This window comes from Rhododendron vialii, chromosome 4a, assembly GCF_030253575.1.
Source record: "Rhododendron vialii isolate Sample 1 chromosome 4a, ASM3025357v1".
Taxonomy (NCBI): Eukaryota; Viridiplantae; Streptophyta; class Magnoliopsida; order Ericales; family Ericaceae; genus Rhododendron; species Rhododendron vialii.
This window is the reverse complement of record NC_080560.1, coordinates 34,900,908-34,918,854: the sequence shown is the minus strand read 5'-3', so window position 1 is coordinate 34,918,854 and position 17,947 is coordinate 34,900,908.

Sequence of the window (17,947 nt, the reverse complement as noted above, 5' to 3'; positions counted from 1 at the left end):
AAATAAGAAATGATTATCTCGCCGAGGTTTTTATGAGTTAAAATCCTGTACACCTGCGGTGGAACTGTGGGATTTTTGCCATCGTCATTGGGCGCCCCATCATGTATTTATTTTTATAATTTGAACTGTTCATTTTGCAAGGCTTGTAGAGTAGTATATTCATGTGAAAAATTCAGCTTGATTATAGCATATTAAAAATTAAATTTTTGTTTAAAGAATGGACAGTCTAATTCTATAAATAAGTTCAAAGTTCAATTTTCCACGATCGTCCATTTTATAAACCAAAATTTAATTTGTTGATATACTTATTAATGACCAATCAAACTAGTTTTTTGCGTGGTTATATACTATTTTGCGGACCCAACAAGATGATCGGTTCAAATTATTACAAGAAATGCACGATGATCGATTCAATGGCGATAGCAGAAACCTCACGGTTTGCATCTCCGGCGGAAATAAGTTAAAACTCTTTTTAATTGCCTTTTCCGTCGCTTAGTTTGATGCTTGTGATCGATTTCATATTATAGAACATTAATTATATAAAGAGGAAAATGCGTAGGAATGGCAATGGGGCATAGCAACTCGGGAATCCTGTTGTCCTTTTGTTGTCCTCATTCGGATTGTCTATTTCATCAATATTGGACGGCTTAGATTTCATCTCACTCGTCCATCTGTTCATTGTCGAGATGAAATCTGAGCCATCCATTGTCGAAAAATGGATTGCCCAGATGGGAACAGCACCCCCGTCATGGTCCCGGGGTTTGTTTTTCCATACTTGAACCTCGACTGCAAAATTTAGTTGCTAACTTAGTTGGTCAGAGCTCTTGCATCTCATTAAGAGGTTAGAAATTTGAATATCTCTATTTGTGTGATGGTGTTCTTCGTTTTGTACTTGTAACTATTATCCCTATTTGGGCTAGCAGTTGGTTGGCTTATATTGATTGTAGATTTGTTCTCCCACTGTTGAGGCTAATAGTTGGAGTGAGTTTATAATAATTTTGGAATTGTTTTTAGCTTCATGTAATTCTTGTACTCTTTTTTTTTGGAATATAATGTAATTCTTATACTTATATTCTCCTACCGCTTGACCCAAAAAGAAACTCATCTTATTCTGATAAATTCTTCACCAACTATTGTAAAAACATCTTTTACAAACTTTACCCATGAAAATCTTTTATTTTTTCTGATTATTTTTAGACATTGTAGAGAAAATTATGCATCATATATAAAATTTTGTGTCTTGTACTAAATGTATAAGTCGAGTATTATCTAGTTCCGGTGTATATATTATGAAGCAAATTTTCACTAGCTACATGTTCAATAGAGTGCGCCAGCTATACTGAATTCTGGGTACGCCACAAAAAGCGCGTGTCGTATTTTTTAAGAAAAAAAAAGGAGGCGTTTGTACCGGAAAATAATCACAATGATAAATATATATAGATGTCCTCTACGCCATATTTCGTGTAGCTAAGAAATATATTCAAAATGCAGTTTCGTGAAATCGAAAAATATCCATGTGGTGTGAATTAAACTTAGAGGGGCACGTAATTTTTCAACGAATTTGATACACGTGTCTTAAAATTTAAACACTTTTTTTCATTTTTTCTTCCTGGTAATTAACGTTAATCTTTTACGTGCAAGATATTGAGTTATTAATTAATTGTTTGCGATCTAATTGTGGAACTTGGTTTTCCTCTAGAGGCGAAAAGTTAACTAAATTTAATTCTTTCCAAATTTTCTAGTAATAGTAACAAATAACATGTGTGTATGTTGTACGTAATTTAAAGTTATTACAGCTAGGCATTCTTTCTTTTCTTTTTTGTTTCGACGGTCAGGGTATTCGGTGAACTTACGCGTACTTCGACTAATTTCCTTTTTGGTCCGGTCAAATATAGGTCATTCATGCCGGAATTAGGGGATTCGCAAGAAATTTCTTTTTTACGGCCTGACCCCAAGAAATTTCTCTCTCTCTCTCTCAAAACCCTAGCCGCCACATTTACCTTTCTTCACCATTCCCCTCCCCCTAGGTTTTCACAACCCTAATATGGCGTTGGGAGGGGAAGGCCATAATGCTAGTTTTCTGTCTCCCTATCTTTTTCTCGTGTCTCTTCAGATCAACGACTTGTAGTTTAATCTGTGAGAGTTTTGTCTCTCTTTTTTGTGAGAGTTTTTAGTTTTATCTTTGGGTGAATATTACATCAATAGATCGGGTTCTTTCATATTGATGTTGCTTCACAACAGTATCTGTGTCAACAGTGCTCTACTATCCCCATATGATGTCTTTGCTGGAGCAACTCACGGTAGCTTGTCAAATTTGTAGCTTTCGGAGTTCATTGGCGCATTCATATATACTTGGTTGGAGTTCGTCTGATCGTCTGGATATTTGTTGTCCTTTTTTTTTTGCTAGTATTTTATCTTTTTTTGAGACCGCTAGAAATAGGTAATTTTAGTAGAATGTGCGTCAGGCGATACTTGGGTTGGGGGAAGACATCAACAGCCTTGTACTTTTCTCATTTTGTATCTCAGAGTATTAGTTTGGTTTTATCCAAAATATTTGTAATGAATTCCGTATTGTAATTGCCATTAGGTTTTCATCAATACAACTTCTCACTTTTGTCAAAAAAAAAAATAGTGCCGGTAGATCCCACTGAGTTACAAAGGGGAACCTGTAAAGCCAATTTTTAGGACTTTTTGGGTATTATGGATATTTTTAAAATATTTGAGTAAAAGCCACAATTTTTTACTTTTCTAATTTGTCTTGATGAGATGAACCAATAATGTACAAAAATTAGGCACAAATTTACCAAACGCGGAAAAAAATTTGTATAAAGACAACATGAAAAAGCCCAAAAATCTTAAAAAGCCCTTACCAGAACTTAGGCTAACTACTTACTCCTAAAATTCAGGGGTTGTTTGGCCTAAATAAGCCCAAAAATCCTAAAAAGCTCTTACCAGAACTTAGGCTAACTACGTACTCCTAACATTCAGGGGTTGTTTGGCCTAAATAAGCCAAATGGCTTAATTTTTTGTCCTTGTTCCTTCTTTTTTTTGTGCATTTGTCAATTTTTTTATCAATTATTGCTTCGTTATGATGAGAGAAATCTAAAAAATAAAAAAATCACAATCGAAACCCAATTTTTTTCCTAATAAAAATGAAAAAAATAAGAACAAAACATAAAAAAAATCCCAAAAAGCACTTACCGGAACTTAGGCTAATCCTAACATTCAATTGTCTGGAAAAGAAATATATGAAATGATGATATGTAGAGTATAAACTTGTAATGCAAGTGTGGCAGATCCCACTGAATTACAAAAGGGATCGAACACGTAAACTAGGCCTGTCAATGGGCCAAATTTGGTTCGGATCCGGCAAATTCGAATTCGATAAGACTTGAATCTGATCCAAATCCGATAGTGATAATCCGAATCCGATCCGAAAACTTTTTTACTTAAAAAATTTTAGCAAAAAAAGTATATATTTTTTTAAAAAAATAAAAAAATAAAAATACAACTTCTTAAACATTTTTTTTTTCAAAATAAAAAATTTACAATTTTCTTAAAAAAAAATTTTAAAAACTTAAAAATAAAGTTTGGATCGCTCGATAACGTATTTAATCCGATCCGATCAGTAATTGGATTACCGGATTCGGATTATCAGATCAACGTTATCGGATTCGGATCGAATTTTTCAGATCGGATTCGAATTGAATCCAATCCATTGACGGGCCTAATGTAAACTAGCTTCTAATGAGGGAATATCCCCAGGTTAGAATGTGCTACTGTATAATCCAACACAAAATTAGGTAGGGAAGCACTCAATTTAAATAGAAATAAATCATGCATAGTAATCTCTGTTTAAGCTGGAGAAATTTTAATCCCTAAATTGTTTCTGCTATTCTAGTCATCTTCCACACACTACCCGAATTGCGTCACCTTACAGCCTCGGCTTCCAAATCTTCCGCGGCCAGTCACGACCCTCTGCATAATAATTTAGAGAGACCCGCCGCGTAGTGTTTCAGGGGCAATTAATAATTTTTTTTTTATCTACAAGTTTTTCCTATACCAAACCATTTCAGCATTTTTAGAGTCGTCTTGCTTTAATTTTTTATCCGAAGTTTAAACTTCTTTTTTATAGATAGGGATATATTTCGGACGTCGTACGCCATTACGTTCTGAATATATTTTGGACGGTGTACATCGTTCTAAAAGGGCAGTCGATATTAGTTTTCAACTATTTTAATAGATATTTGGATGATATATTCATTTTTAGTGTTTGGATCAAGTGATGATGACCCGTTACCCAAAATTATAATTTGTGAGGTCGAGGTTTAGGTGAGGCCCGAACAAGCTCTCGAAAGGTTACTTCGGTTGGTTGGTGGATTTGCTTCCATAGAAATCTCATAGTCCTCGCGTAGATGACCTACTTTTGATGGGATTGGTGAGGGGATTAATCGAGGTGCGTATAAATTGACCCAAACACTCCTGGCTGTGGAGAGAGGAAAAGAAAAGAAAAGCCTCAAAGTTCAAACACATCACACAAGTCCGATACAAACACTTCATTTGTCCAACCCATTCACCATTTTATCCGATTAGTCATTTCATTTTCCTCCTTGTTTTAAGTGTTTTCCTAAAATACGTAATTCTCCTTTATTGGCAACCGCGCACGCGGAGTGAATTTAGTAAAAGTAATACTAATAAGACTAGAAAAATATTACCAAAGGCTTCATTTCCACCCCAAATCATAAAGGGTGACGTGGCAAAAAATCACCAGTGGGCCCGCCTTGGGTGCGTCAGGACACGTGTACACATTCCTTACCACAATTTATATTCACACTCTTTCCAACTTGGAATTACTGAAGTTGCCTGTGATCATTATGCCACCTCATTAAAATATTGGCCTCCACCAAAATTGCAGCATCAACACAAGAACACCCTCCTACACTCAAATAACTTTCACAACGGTGAAAACCAGCGACAAACTACCGACAATGCTGTGGAATTATCGGAGAAGGAGCGGCGGAGATATATGACTGGTGCTGGTAGTATGGAGAGGAGGCGGATGTGGGGTGATGGAGGAAAAAAGAGAGGAAACTACCCATGAAGAATTGTCAGCAGCTACACTAGAATCACACAATTATAATCAGATATTTTCTTTCATGAATAAATAAATTACCCATGGAGAATTCATCACCTTCGGAATTTGGAAAGGTAAAGCCAAAGTGGTTTGGACAAGTTGGTATGAGAAAACCAATAAGTGTTTGTCTTTTATGAGGTTGCATGTTTGAATCCTACGGAATCCAAACATTTCAAACCTTGGAGCCACCGAAGTCTAAAGGCGGGTTTGCGATCGTTAACTTCAAGGGCCCATAATTAGTTGAAGTAAGCACAAGTTAGCCTACACATCCGGTTATATATAAATTAAAAAAAAAAAAAAAACTGTTTGGTTGGTTTTTCTTCACAGTGGAAAAGAAACACTGGTGGTGGCTAGTGGGTGAGGATGAACGGATGGGGGGTCGTGGAGAGAAAGGCCAGCCAACACTTTTCGTTTAGAGTGTGGATGACGTTGGAACAATGCACTCTTTTTGTAATTTGCCACTAACTACATTAACTTAATCGGATAGTGGAACGTTCCCTTATTGTTAGAGGACACCTTGTTTTAGGTTTTGGCTTTTTGTAATGGGTCTGTAAAGGCCTGGTTTGGAGAAAGATGGACCTGGATGGATGGTGTAAGGTACCCTTTGGTTAAGGACAATTTGGAGGGTTCTCCAAAATTGGATTGCTATAGTGAGTTAGAAGGCTGCCTTTCACAAAGATTGGACAAGATACTGCAAGTGGAGTGGCAGCTAAGTCGTAGGCATCATGTACTCTCATGCATTTGACAAGAGTTCGAATCTTATTGATTAAAAAAAGCATCTAACGTGACTGGTTGAAAGACTTCATATGCATAGAGGGAAACTTTTTTTTTAAGAGGAGCTGTCTTGAAGAATCAGAGTGGATCATGAGCAACAGTTCTTCTCACATTTTGTTTAATGAGTAAAAATCGTCGGGATTGATTCATGAGTAAAAGTCACCTCTTGAAGTGCATTTTGTTTTATGTCACCTTGATATGTGATCAGGTTTTTTTTTTTTTTTTTTAAGAGTTGAATGAATCTAGCTCTGAATAACCATTTAAAAATTTATTTTTGCACAAGAAAGTAGAATTTTCAGATGAGTTAAGTGTGAACAATTTATCCCATCATGTGTCCTTAAGGATAAAATCCACGAGGACAATTTAGGGCCATGATCAAATAAACAAACCAAGTACTATTTAGGGTCATTTGTACCCGCACTACACGTGTAGTGCGGCCGATCCTGTCGTTTATCTTAGCATAAACAGCTCGGATTTTAATCGGAACAATGGATGGTTCGGATTTATAGGAGTTTGAATTAAATCCGAACCGTTCGTGCCGAGATAGACAGCTGAATCAGCCGCAATACACGGTGTAATGCACCTGGTGCACTACAGCGTTTCCTATTACCATTTGTAAAAGGACCCCTATTTTGCAACAAATTTCAGGGGCCAATAGATAAGACATTCCACAAAAAAATGAATAAACTAAAAGAGAGACCACATTAATGGAATCTAATTGCTTAATGGGTCTGAGAGGTCACTTTCCACCAAAGAATTGAGAGATTAATACTATTTTAATATATTGGGTATTTTCTGAAAAAATATGATGACCTTTCTAGGTCACCTTCCATTGAAAATTGTCACTTTCCAAATTAAACCAAATTAATACTAACAATGGTAATATATACATCTTCCACTAGTACAATCTGATTTTAATTTTTCACCTGATTAGGGTCGTGTTGTATTAGCTTTCTCCTTAGCGTGACATTTTGGGGTACGTTTATTTATTCTTAATTTAAATGGGGATTTTTAAGGAAATATTAAATGACTTAATGGTGTATTGTTGTGGAATCCATTATACTCAGTTGGATAGTGATCCCTTCTGTCTCTCTCTCTCTCTCTGGAATTCTGTGAGAAAGGCAGAACAGAAATCCATAAGCAATTGCACAGGATTGGCCCTTTCAATTTTTTTTCCTGCAGGAAGTGGGTTGGTGATTATGTTCACTTCTTGTACCTTTAATGCAAAATTTTTTTTTTTCTTTTCTTTATAAGCGGACATCCAGACCAACTTGTGCGTCCCTCGCCTAATTTCAAGGCTTTGAAGTTAAGGGCCATGCTAACCTTCCAATGGCCTTAAGGTTTGGATTAAATTTGTTTTGACTTCCGTAAGATTCAAACATGCGAAGTCGTAGAGATCACGAACTTATTTGCTTTCTCATGTTCACTTGACCGAACCCCTTCGATTTATTTCTGATGCAAAAGTTAATACGTGTTGTCACCGCAAAGTAAATATTTTCTTTGTCTTTATTTTTGCGTGACTCTTTACATCACATCCGTTCATCAGGATTCAGGACATTATCCATGAAGAAATTAAACAAACCTTTTATTAGGAAGAAAAAAGAAAAGAAAAGAAAAGGGATCTTTATTTCTTTTTCTTTATTTTTGCGTGACTCTTTACATCACATCCACTCATCAGGATTCAGGACATTATCAATGAAGAAATTAAACAAACCTTTTATTAGGAAAAGAAAAAAAAAAGGGGGATCTTTATTTCTGTCTTTATTTTGGCGTGACTCTTTACTCGAGGCTTAATTCGGGAAAAACTAAAAAGTAAATCTATAAAGTGTTTCTATTGTTGTTCTTGTTGTACAAAAGTCAACCTTGGAAAAGCCACAGTGGTATAATCTTAGGCTTTATTACATGTTGTCCCCCTAAACTATATCACTTTAATTTTTCATATTATCCCATGAACTACAAAACCTTACACTCAACCACCTTTAATGGCCGTTAAAGAGTCTGCAATAATGCTCAAATACTATTTTTCTCGAAATGAAACGAGAATGTTCAGAATGGCATACATATAAACTTGCTCTTCTGAGAAAGTCGAAGAATGGATCTTTGTCTAAACTACATTCTTCCGTTCACCCCATCCATTATATGTTGATTTCTCTCTAGTTCTCCTCATTAACACCTTTCTATCAAACCATCAACATGCCAAATAGCTCTTCATGTTAAAAACGGTCCAAACAAAGATTAAGTTCATGATACTAATATGCAAATTTATTTGTATATCATTTTGGGCATACTCATCACATTTTGAGAAAAATAGCGTTCAAGTATTATTTCGAGCTCTTTAATGACCATTACGCTACTACAGACTAATAAAGGGCCAAGTCAAAATATTTAGATATTTTAAGGTAGTTGAGCGTGGGATTTTATTTAATAGTTTAGGGAATAATTTGAAAAACGTGAGATAGTTAAGGGAAGTAATATGCAATTAAGACTAAAAGGGAACACAAGAAAAGGTCAACATCGGCCTTGTTCAGAAAAAGAAAAAGGTTTGAGCACCCAAAAAGGAAATATTATTTGGTAGTCTCGGGGCACCGCTAACTCCGCCTGGTTCGTACTTAGAGTCTTATCTTTCTTTCCCAGCCGGTCCCAAGCTTGGATAAAGGAGAAGAGTTGTGCGTTAGGTAGCTGACAACCAGCATGTAAAAAGTCCGTCAAATCTTTATGACATGAATTGATGAAACCGCTAGAAGTGTTAATACGAAACTAGAAATTTGGAGGAAAGCATTAGAGTCAAAGCGTTTTCGGATAAGTAGAAGTAAAACTGAGTATATAGTATGCAAGTTTAGTAGTACCAACAGTGCACATGAAGAAAAAATGATGATCCAAGACTAGGAGAAACCAAAAAGTGACCATTTTAGGTATTTAGGCTCAATTATTAGTAGAGATAGAGAGATTGCTGATGATGTGATCCATAGAATCCAAGTGGGGTGGCTCAAGTGAAGGAGCGCTATTGGTGTACTGTGTGACAAAAGGGTACTCACAAAATTGAAGAAAAAATTCTATGCAACTGCCATAAGACCAACGATGTTTTACGGGACAGAATGTTGTCTATTAAAAAATAACAGGTGAGCAAGATGAGTGTAACAAAAATGATAATGTTGAGGTAAATGTGGTAAGACTAGACGAGATATGATTAGAAATGAAACGATTCGTGAGATGGTAGATGTAGCATCCATAGATGAGAAGTTGATGGAAAATAGGCTAAGGTGGTTTGAGCATGTCTACCGTAGATCAGGAGATGCAGTAGTGAAGAGAGCATATATGATAGCTTTGGGTAGCAATGCTACGGGAAATTATAGACCTAAATTGACATTAGATGTTGTTGTGTGCAAAGATATGAGTATAATGGGTTTGTATGAACAAGTGACCCTTGATAGAGCTCAATGAAGGAAAAAAATTCATGTAGTCTACCCCAAGTGATTAAACCCTAAGGCTCGGTTTGGTTTGGTCTCGGGGCACCGTTAGGTGGTGCCCCAACATCTTTATCCACCACATTTTTCCATGGTGTCCAATATTAAGTGTATGAAGCTCACGAAAATGTGCAATGGATAAGAGCGTTGGGGCACCACATGGTGGTGCCGAAGACAGACACCAAAAGGAGTACTCATCAACTTAAGCTGAGATTTTCCCAGTAGTTCATTCCAGCTTGTGTTTTACAAACATTGGAAACCAGGTTCTTTGATTTTATAAAGAGGCACAAGCTAAAGCAAATTCCATTCAGGTAACTAAAAGCTTCCTTAGTCCAACGAAACAACATAAAGAATTCAAAAGCCAGTTATCATCCCACACCTTTATCCAAATGCAGCTTTACTACATAAAATCTGGTAGCAAATGGCACCAACAACCAATACCAACACGAAACCAATCTCTGTCTTTTGATAACTCAAGTATCCGGACCAATTTACGTGTACTTCGACCAATCTTGGAAGCTCAATTCCACCATCCACTTGCAGGAGCTCCATTGAAGCTCCGCATGGACTTTTATTTTGAACAAGTTTTTTTTTTACTAATCTTTGAAGGTTTACAAAGACTAAAGGGAGCAAAGAGAAAGGCAACAAGTGCCCATCCGATACCCAAACTCTTGATTGGCAAGATGCCAACCAAGAAGAAAACCCCAAGGGCCCAGTCCATAAAGAACAATGGGACGCAGCCCCAAAGGAGTTGATGACACTTGGAAGGTTTCAAACCTAAGACTTTAGGAGGGCGCAAACCCCTAAATCGCAAGCCTTGACCACCGTGCAGATCCCTGGGGTTCACGAAACTAATCTTGTTTAGTAGCAACCACAAACTAGGCGGCTCTCCAATCGCTCACCTCTTTTCGATTTTCTTAGTCGTTTTCCTATCCAATCCTGCAAATAAACATCTCTAAAATGATCACTCTTGCTTTCCAACTGCTAATCAAAATGCATAAAACCACATATGATATAGTGACATGGCGCATTATAGGATGTTTCTATCGATGATTGTACCTTAGGAGTACACATACCTTGAGATTAGCAAAGGCTAATTGGGTAACTTTCCATTTGCACACTTCTTTTCACTCCCATTCAAGGTTTTAAATAAAAGCCATTACGAATCGTATCAGGCATCGGTCGATACTTAAAGGGATTTGGATGTACGATACTGTTATTTGCCTACGTATTGGCCGACACTGTCGTCTGTCTGATACTGTCCGATATCGGCGGTATCACCAATACCGTTACGTTTCCCGATACCGCGATTTAAAACCCTGCTACTAATATTTTATTTACACGTCCACCCCCGCAAATAACAATCTTTAATTGATCAGACTGCTAATAAGGTTACGCAAAGTCACAAATGGTATATACTGAAGTGGCACATAACATGCCGTTTCAATGGATGATTCCACCTAAATGTTCGCGTACAACGAGATTAGCAAAGGCTAATTACGTAACTTTCCAATTTTGTACACCTCTTTCTGCTACTAATAGTCATTTACACATCCAATCCTGCAAATAATCATCGTGTAGTCGATAAGCATACTTTCGAACTGCTAATCAAAACAAGGTGGCGTAGATCTAATAAGATGGCGCATTACACGACGTCTCTACGAACGATTTTAGTTTGGTGGTTGTCGACATGCATCTGTGTACAGTAAACAAGATTACATACACACATAGTGTGCGTACGTGGTTGTAACTAACGAGACTTCTTTATCTCTTGAGTTGTTCTGCCGGACCGGTTGCTCAAGATCTTTGTGTAGTGCACACGATAGTATCTGTACAGTATTTTTAGGTGCATTATGCACCAATTAGTGTCACAAGTTATGAAGCAAAGCTATGACAGGGATACTAATGGCTATAACCTGTAGATTATGCAAAGAATGAAGCAATTGGATGAGAGAGTGAAGTGATAAGCAAATGACCCCACCATTATCTGCTTGACTGCTTCCTTCCCCCTTTTTTTTCATTATTTTCTGCAATAATGCAGCAATAAGGTATTGATCGATAAAATTGCGATGGACCTTTCTTATTTAGTGGAAACATCCTTGGCTACAATTGTAGTCTTTGAATATGTGATGGAAGTTAATTAGGAGAAACAATCATGTAATATCATTCATTATTGCAAGCAAGAACATAATAGTTTGACCATGTATGATTTGTTGCTTATAACGAAGGAGGAGAACGCGAAAGACAGCTGATGCAAGAGGTTGACAATTCGGAACGGTGATATTCGTAGTTTAGGTTCACGTTCTCCCGATAAAGAGACTCGTGTTCGAGTCTCCTCAACTTTGATTATGAACCAGAAATTGAAATGGAAAGCGTCAGCAAACACTTGGAAAATCTTTATTACTGGTTCAAAAACATAAAACGAGTCGAAGTTAAATGAACATTTGAGGGCATGAAAAATGTGGAAAACAAGGTATACCTTGTATATTCGTTTGGTTTGCTAACCAGTCCCACAAGCCGATGCACCTACATTCACAAAGCAGAATGGGTATTTTACTTGTGTCTTCTCTCTGAGTGTATACAGGAGTCGATCAAATATAGTCAATCAACCATCAAGATACAAAGCTGAGAATACTGAAAACAATGCTACAAATCGTTATCCTTAGGGAGGCAGGAACCAAGCATTTGTTTGTGGATGTTGTCATCTTCGCTCCGTCTTCTTTTCTGAAACTTTACTTGTTTTGAGAGAACAGTGGCATTAGAACCTATTCCTCCTAATACACCTACAAAATTACCTGCTACCACTACAAAAACTACTATTATTGTACTACATGCAAACCACCTTTCCTGCATTTTCTCTTTCTTGAGAACAATTCTTGCATACTATATCCTTATGCTCCTTTACATAGTTGGAGATAATATATGTACATTTATATCCACACACACACAAACATAGTGTACGTAAAATTTCTGTGGTATATTCTGAAGGTAAGAAGTGATCGTGTAGGATTATGAGTTATCTTTTCTGTCTCACAAACATTAGCAAGGCCCGAATTCTACTTGTTAAAGCTCTACATAGTACATACCTTTGTGCCACTGAATTTCTAGAATGGCTTTTGCCACGGCCGATATGTCATGGTTCCCGGTTCCTGGTAAAGGCCATCACCCAGTGGTCCGACCAATGCAGGATGCCTACATTATTATGGATGAACTAGGCACAAATTCCTTTTAGACTTATTGGCACTAAGTCACTATACGCTGTCTTGAATTTACACATCACACTAACTAGTTCAAACCTAATCAATTGTCAAGGTTCCCGATATAGGATTCAAAATTACCAAGATGAACCTCAACGACTTTAGCTAGACTTTAACTCTAAAGTCGACTGAGATGAGCGTAATCAGAAGATTTTGAAACCAAGCTGACAACTAGCCAATAACTTATAAAGAGAAGCATAAATTTGTTACAATACAATACTTGGAGATGCAGGCCTGAGAGAACCATAGCAAGTATCAGTTTCCATTTGTGGGGTTGGACCGGCATGCGATCCCCACATGACCACATCCTAAATACGAAAGGGTGTTGGGAAACTTGTGATGTATCGGTTAAAGGAGAGCTCCTATCATAATTAGTAACAGCAAGGGTAAGTAGTAAAATATACTTTTGTGTTGAATATAGGGGTAAGACTGTAAGAGAGAGTTGAAAACAAAAATATGCTACGCTTTAACTGCAAAAGTAAATGAAGATAGAATCCTTAATTAGGCCTTCACTTCCCCTATCAGTTTGGTCAGAGCTTGTCCCACATTGGTTAATTATAACCTCCAAAAACTAGAAAGGATGGAAGGGAAAAAGAACCATTCCCCTCCCTGTGGTGATGCATCTGTGTACATGCACTGTGACTAGATGCAGTAGAATCTATGAGTTTATGAACTAATATATTCTCATCGTATCTTGCTTTAGCAGTAAAATCTATTAGTTTGAGATACAGGCAATTTATTTTACTAAAGAATCTGATGGTGTGGATTAATGGACTTGCCACTTTCTTGTAAAATATAACAAAGCGCCCAAAAAAATCCACATGCACGACAAAATTGGAATCTGTAGTCGTGAAACAGAACGAAGCTGCAGTGCAACACATCTGACATTTGGGATTCTTTTGACCATGAATTTGAGAATTTGAACCAGATTCAGATAGTGTTGATATTGATACCTTTCCAACCAAGTGTTCCACTATCATTCCTTGCACTAATTCACTGTGCAATTTTCTCCATGATTTCAGGAAGCACTGAAGCCACATTCCTTTCCCCTGCATTGCGTAGCAAACGACAAAACACCTTATAGGTTATAACTCAAGACAATTGGCAGGTTCTCTTATCTACCGCGACAAAAAGAGTGAAAAGACAAGAAGATTCTCTTGTATTCAAGGATGACTTGCCAAGTACACTGGATGTTGGTCGCTTGTACTTTGTGGGCATAGTTCGAATGTTACTCTCAATACTGTTAACATAGAGCAAGACGTAACGCCATGTTCGGTTGTGGGTTTGGAAAAAAATTTCCAAACCCAAATCCACTCATTACCGATATTTCCAATCATTACTTTCATTTCTCTCTCCACTCATTACTCCTATATCCAATCATTAATCTCATTTTTCTCTCTATCTCTCTCCACTCATTACCCATGTCCCCAATTATTATCCTATTTTCTCTCCTCACTCATTACCCAAAAACCAAACCTAAAAATTTTCCAACCCACAACCGAACAAGGCCGAGTTTCCTGTTTTGGGTGCTTAGTTTTATTGAGAAATCCATCTATTCCTCATAGATTTGATATAGACCGTTTAATTCCTCAATGACGTTTGAAGCATGCATGGACCCTCTGAGAGCAAGGATCATCCATTTGTCAAATAGTCCTAGCACTATGGAGACCATTCAAATCATTTTCAAGCAAGTACTGTATGAAAGAGCATTGACAAGTTTTCTCGTTAATTTTCATGAGTTATAGTTGCTTTCTTATATGCATCTGTCTAATGATACTGCATACAAAAGAAACTGTCAGCTTCTATCGATCACCTTTCACGTATTATAAACTGAATCACCACATGAAAGGATATGCATTTCCAAGTCTGTGAGAATCATCTAACGTTCTAATGCTCAACGGAAGCCAGTGAGAAGGCACTGATAACAAGCTAGTTTGACATACAAAGTTGGAAAGATGGGTTGGTGGTGCAAGGTGGGTCCAAAAACTAGTATACTATTGCCTAATCGTCACCACCATTGGAAAAATTCATCAAAAAATTAAGAGTGAATCATATCGAACTCATCGTAGAGTGGGAACATTGTAATGTAAAAATGCCTTTTATGCTAGTAAGGAAAAGCCAAGGCCACCCAATATACGTTCAGTAGTGGCTTCATAAACATTGATAGGGACACACCACTAAGCAAAGCAAGCAAAAGAAGAATGAAAAATAGTGCGAGTAACAAGGAGCTAATGGGAATTCTTTTGGTGGGTCTATCAAAAACTCGATACCGAAAACCAAGTTCCCATTTCCAACATAGAATAGCATGCTCCATTCAAGTAATACATGAAGTAATAATAGGCAAAAAGAAGTTGGTGTTGGGATCATATCCCATTGACCAATAATTCAAGGTGTATATGGCCTTACTGGCGTCGACGATTCGCGTATGACTCAGTAATTTTGTCATTATTCCATCCACACAATCACATTTCGAAACACATAGGCACCCCCACTTGACATCTAATAGTGTTACCACTGATGTAATGACATTCCTTCATTGGTTGCCAAGCTTAAATTATTTTCCCAACTCATAATGGAAAAGCCATGTGTGGAGAGGCCAACAGGGTGCATCTCTAAGCCATCATATTCAAATACACAGTTCAGGAAAGAGCTGCAATAGTGCATGCTTTATCAACAGGCTTTCTCCTTATAATAATGGAACAAGATGACAGAGTTCATAGTTCATACGATGAACAAGTGGGATAAATTTTAGATTCATCTTTGTAAATTGGATGCCAGCTATGCAGTAAAATTGCGTGATGATAATAATAGACCTTAGCAAATCACACTTTCCAGCAAGGCCCACCAAACATCAAATCATCACAATTTTGTTTGGTTTATGACTTGTTTTCTTATCAGTGCAAGCAATACAGGGAAGACAGTAAAGAACACAATGGCCCTTCTCGATTTATAGCAGCTAATCCCACATGGTCATTGCGCGCGTGGATAGGTGGCCTGGGAAGGTGGGAGGGGATCATGTGTAAACACGGGAAAAGCATGCAACATACATTTCATGTCTGCTCAGACAAATTGTTTCCAGAGAGGTTAAATTTTAGAAGCCCACAGATTACCAAGAACGAATATGGACACCACATAATTCAGCTTGAATTCATTTCCAAGAGGCTTTCCAGCGAGGGCATCACGAGCATAATGCAGTCATTTGCATTCCCCAAAAAGGTTTATCTGGCATATAAGCAAAAGAAGAAGAAAAAAATGAAACTTCCTCGTGTCCATGATGAGTAACTTGATGTGAAATAGAAAATCTATATCCATTTTCCAGTCCAATAAGCTATACACCACCTAACTCTTGCTTAGACACTCAGTTTTTTGTCGACCAAAAGTTCATCGATTGCAAGATTAACATCTATAATCTAACGCTACGTGGAACCCAAAACAACCACAAAGAAAGCTGATTTACGTTCCATAATGTGGGATGCACAGGAAATATCTCTCTCTTTTATCATATTGCAATAGCGTTCTCATAATGCAACATGGTAGCCTAATAGGAGTATGAGGAAAACATAATAATTTCCAAAAGGAATTAAGTTAAGGTTCTTCTTCCACGGCGTAAAAGGAGCAGTGAGGTCATTAACAAGAGAAAAGTATCCATTCAGAACCAAAATCTTCATAATTCCCACTTGGCATGTCAATTTCTTTGAGAAAGTTCGAACAAGTAAAAAAAAATAGCCAAGTATTATTGGCAAAAGCATTGTAATTGGAAACTAAAATTGTGGAGAATAATCTTAATGTCTTTCACTGGCATGTCAGTTTTCCAGTGAAGTTCGAAAATGCAACAACAAAGATATATATATAAATAAAAAAACCCCTTCATTCTTGAAGGAATCAGCCACAAACAAGAAGTTAACAATGAATAAGAACGAAATAGTACACACAAATTCAATATCGTTAATCTGCCATATAAGTTTCAACTGGACAAACTCAATATTCAGGGTTTCTGAAACCTACTAGCACGAAGAAATATGGGCAAAGTTCACTTTCACCCCCTGTGGTTATCGCCATATGCGAATACCCCCCTCATGGTTTAAAACTGACCACTTAACCTACATGTGATTTTGAAAATGTGTGGATAGATCCCCTGCCGGCATGTTTTCCATCAATATTAATGGAGATGTATCTCAAACGCCTCTAAAATGTAATCTGAGTTGTTCATGATGTATTAAATAAAAAATAGAGTATCTCTGTAAAAAATCATCTCGATTAGGCATCAATAACCCAGTGATCTAATTTTTAGTAAATTCAAATTTGAAATTTTAATTTCATAACAAAATCCATTCGACCATGAGCTTTTCATTTTTTGATTGACTTGAATTTTGGCATAGATGTAGTACTCATCAAAATTTACAATATCAATGGTTTGGATTCAATTTTTGATATAGGGGATGGTGCGATTATATTTTAAAAAGAAGAAGAATAAAGGGGCATGATGAGGGCATATCGGTCTTTTAATATTGTGTCCGTTAATATGGATGGAAAACATGACGGCAGGGAGTCTATCCGCACATTTTCAAAACCACAGGTAGATTATGTGATCAGTTTTGAACCATAAGAAGGGTATCCGCATATGGCGATAACCACAAAGGGTCAAAGTGTACTTAGCCCAAGAAATATCAATAACGCCTGCTTAAAGAGACCCATAAAACTGGTAGCCCACGCAAGAGACCATCTTACATGGAAAAAAAATTACAAAATAGAAGAATAATGAAATAAATAAGCCTTTGAAGCTTCAGTTGCAGTGTACTCATTCGAGAATTTACAATTAATATTCTGTTGAAGAATCATTACACTTTAATACAAATTTAATAAAAAAATTTAAGATTCTTTTGAAGAATCATACATTTTCAGCAAGCGGAATTGAGTTTCTAGATTGGGCCTATTAAAAGGCTTGCTAACCCGCTTATAAGTACGCCCGTTAACATGGAATATGACTAACTTCAATGCTATGCCTCCTTAAATGCTATACCTAACTACAAGAAGTGATTTGTGAAGTGGTAATATACAATCCACTTCGGTGGTTCTTCTCTTTCTCATAAAACATTGAGGCAAAGGCAAAGAAATTATTCCCAAATGCATGTTTGAAACGTAGTGTGAAGTTGAAGGACCATTCATTCAATTGTACACCCTTCTCAAACAATCAGCCTAAACAAACCGACTGTTTTGAAATCTAATCTATTTTCCAGTTGGAAATCTCCAGCGAACCTTTTATTGTGTGAAAAGTCCCTCTCTCAATCACTTCAAAAATCCAGAATACATGTGTTAAG